The following is a 4,133-nucleotide window of genomic DNA, read 5'->3' as shown; positions in this document are numbered from 1 at the left end:
CTGTTGTAGTCCAGACTTGTTAGGTTACTGGGTGCAGGAAATAAAATTCTTTTATCCCAGGGCTCCATTCTTGTGTCTTACATGTTAAGCCTAGAGGAGGTTTTTCTGCCTAGCTGGGAATTTCTACTCAAAGAATAGTCATCCAGCAGCTGGATCGTTAACATTTTCAGCATCTCCTCAATTATAAAGATTTTTAGGCTCCGAGGTCAGTTGGGTGGTTTCTAAAAATTGTACTAATAGATGTAAAAGGAGCATTCACCAAAGCAGCAACACGTTATCAAATAATTTTATTTCAAAAGTGGGGCAGTAGAAGCGATTAAGAACGTGTGGGCCATGAAATAGATCTGCTTCTCTTGTGATAGATCACAGAGATGCATTTCAGAGACTGAAGGCTTGCTTAGTAAGGAAAATAACCTGTATTAGGAAGATAAGAGGTACAAGTGGATCTTTCTCCCTCCCTGTCTCTTGGGTGTGATTGTCTCAGGCAACCATATTAGCAGAAGCTTAGACGCATTGTTAGCTTCTGGAACAGATTTGCCAAAGTGACAGTGCATGCTGAAGATGATAGTAATAAACTGGGCGGTGTGTTCTGGGAGAAAATAAAGTTGGCAGCTTGGAATGGTGGAAAACAGCTTCGGATAAGCATGTGGTTCAATAGAAATTAGTCTCTGTCCATGGACTTTATAGCAGCCAATCAGAACTGCGCTCTCAGTTCAAGCAGTTAATAATATCTCAGCACTGTAGCTTAAGGGATACAATTTTCAAAATTATTGTAGTGTGGGACCGATAAATTTCAGCTCAAAGAAGGCAGTATTCCATATAATTTATTTTAGATTTCCATCTAGGGTATGTTCTGACACTCCACATGAAAGTCAAATTGTCCATGTAAAATGGTTTCCAGGTGATAAGTTGACCCCTGGGGTTTTAGTAAAATAATAGATTCAGAATTCTATCTGACTCTCCAATCTATAAAAGCTAGTTATCAGCTGTTTGAAGGATTTGATAAGAAGGAGGGGAAAAAAAAGCGCTTTTGTGTAGTGACATTTTTCTCATTAATGGGGACAATGTTAGAATCACAAACTCCTTCTGGATTTGGTAGTAAATACTCAGCTGACACATGTTTTGGGAGGTGGTTGTTCTGTGTGAGGAGTGTATGTGCCTAAGCCTCTGTGATATGCATACGGAACAAGGAATATTTCTAATAGATACGTACGGCCCTTCAAAAGAAGGGCGTTTACTGTGCCACCATCTGGCCATCATTTTTAAATGCGTTCTATCACCAGAGCCTACCTCTGCACAAGTTTTGCTGGAGAATGACTGTCTCATGGTGCCTAGAGAAACACTAGAAGAATAACAGCATATGCCTTTTTTCTTGCCAGCATTCTTCAGTATCTAATCGTAATGCAAAACAAATGGTAACCTGAAAAGAAACAAGGTATTACTTTAAGTTCTTGTCTGAACACTTACAGGACCTGCCATTTTTTTCTAGTTTTGTTGTTTTATTTAATTGTGTATTCTTGAGAATACATACAGGTAGTTCCTAGTGTCCCACGTGGCTTCACTGTCAGTTTAAGCAGACCCGGGGTTGGGTAGAGGCTTTGTTGCATTTTGTTTTAGTAGATGGGTGTATCTGCATGTACACGCATATGAAATGCAGCACTAGCAAGTAATGGGGGAAAGGTGACAGTAAGATAGGACTAGTCGTAGCGACAGTAGAAGCAGCTTGCCTAATAAAATGCCAAAAGTGTGTTTACATTCAGTGTAGCTGAGTGTCCCTTTGAATTTTCAGTGAAGAAAATACCTACTGCCTTTAAAAAAAAAATAACTATGCTCAAGAAAACTTGACTTTTCTACAGGCTGCGTAAACAAAAAGGGCTGTCTCAAAGAAAAACCCAAGTCCCTCTTCAGTGGTTCCTCATGTAAACCACTGTCCTGTATTTTCCCTGCTCACGTCTGTGATGAACATTTCATTCACTGTAGAAGTAGGGCCTGTTATGTGTATCCTGTTGCTAGGGCTTGGCAGGGCACGGAGAGGAAGGCTGTGAGGATGGTGCCCATTTCCCTCCTGCGTCCTGGGTTACTGGGGCAAAGGCAGATATCTCCTCCTCTGAAGGGGACTGAGCAGTGCTTAAGGGAGGAGACATCTGGCACTCCTGAGTGGGGTAGAGAAGGGAAACGCAGGGAGCAAAGATCTGTAGGCAGCATCGTGGAGGAGCTGGGGTTTTGCTTGCGGGACAGAGCCAAGCTTTAGAAGTGACCGGAGAAAGGAGAGTTCCCTAGAGCAGGCTGAGGGGTGTCTGTGGTGCTCCGTGAACCATTTGGGAATTTTCAGATTGGAAGTAAGTCTGGGAAGAGAGATTTATGCTACAGTGACACAATGGGGAGGTTAATTTTCAACCTTTTCTGTTTCATCTAGCTCTCCAATAGATCAGACTTCTCATGAGTTAAAGAATAATTCTGTCCTGCCATTCTAATAACACCTACTCTTAGAAATCTGGATTCTGTGGGTGTGGTTACCAGAAGGAAAAGCTTCTGCCTAAAGACAATTGCTAATTCAGAGTCTCTACAGATAGGATAGAAAAGAGCTAACTACTCTTAAACCTTGCCTTTTTCTGGTGTTGGTTGGTTGTTTTTAGCTTTACAGAGATAATTGGGTGCTGGTCCTGCAAGTGGGTAAGTTGTAACAGATGTGGGACAGACCTGTTCACTCCCTCAAGTGAAATCCTGCTTGCTCAGGTATATATGAGCTCTGCTGGAGTGTGCTCAAAATCAAAGTGTCTGTCACATTCTTAAAAGTGCTTTTCTTCTGGAAGAGCAGATCTGAGGACCAGAAGACTTTATGAGTAACTCTGACTTCTGCTATTGACTGGATTTAATCTGCATTAACACTTTCCAAAGTAGCTATATATTCTCCTTTGGGTTGTTTTGTCACTCTGAGGCTGATTTTAAAATGTGTCATCCGATTTCAAGGTTTCAGGTGTTAGCACTGAACCATTTACTTATCCATTGAGGGAATTACCAAATCATTTGTATTTGTGGCCCCAGTTAATCATAGGCCACACCTTTTGCTTACTGTAAGCCCTGTGAGAAATTGATTCCTTTCCTGGGGTGGGGTGATGCACAGAAGGAAGTAAAGCACTTTATCTGTATTCCTCCATTCCCTTTATATGTTCTGGAAGTGCTAGGCTGATAGAGTGTCAGGTACTGCGGCTGTGAGAGTGTTCACTGAAAAACCTGTGACTGTGGCCATAGGTAGAGCTGGTGTCTGTCATGGAAACATCATGATACAGGAGTGTCCTGGGGCTCTGGGTCAGGGAAGGCACACAGAGCAGCCTGTGTCCAGCATCAGCCTCCTCAGAGCAGCTCTCCCCAGGCCAAGGATGACAATCCACTGCACCAACAGGGTAAGATTACCAAGGAACCTTCTCATAGATAGATGTGTTTCTATGAAAAAGTCCCTCCCGTAACTTTTAATGTAGGAGTGCGGCACCAGGCCTAACACTTTTAATTCAATTCATCTTGTAAATAATAAAAAAACCAACAGGAGTCAAAAATGCTGGACAAAGTATTGCCTCCTGCAGAGGCACAGCTTTAGGAACCGTCTGTTGCTTACGTGAAGCACTGAGGCTTCTGGAGCAACGTGGGCACATTAGGTTGGGGACATTCCTCACCTTTGCTGCCTGTATTTTGCCCTGTCTCTCCTATGGACAAACTTCACGCAGATGCCATGTTTCCTACTGTTAGACAAGACTGTGCTGACTGAGCAGATGTTTTTGGAAGGCAGTATGACTGGAACTGCTTGTGAGGACAGGGGTCTTCACACCTGAGTTCTGCGTTAAGCGCGCTGTGGCAGAAAAGCTCATTGATGCTGCGGAGCTCTGCTCCTGCCCAGTGCCACCCAGCGGTTGTGCCGATCCAGTTGTTCTGTGGGGCTGTTCAGTGAGATTACTTAAAAAGAATGTGTGAGTAATCTCCACCACACCCCACACCCCCCTTTGGAGAAGCCCGTCTCTTACCTCCTGGCAGTGCTGTTATTGCTCAGAAAAAAGCGCACACCTGCACAGGGCAAAGCAGACTCAGATACTACCTGTCACGGTTACGTTTCACTCATCCTTAAATTGGAAAATAGCCTT

The sequence above is a fragment of the Charadrius vociferus genome, unplaced genomic scaffold (assembly GCF_000708025.1).
Source record: "Charadrius vociferus isolate BGI_N301 unplaced genomic scaffold, ASM70802v2 scaffold163, whole genome shotgun sequence".
Taxonomy (NCBI): domain Eukaryota; kingdom Metazoa; phylum Chordata; class Aves; order Charadriiformes; family Charadriidae; genus Charadrius; species Charadrius vociferus.
Note: the sequence above shows the minus strand (reverse complement) of the source record.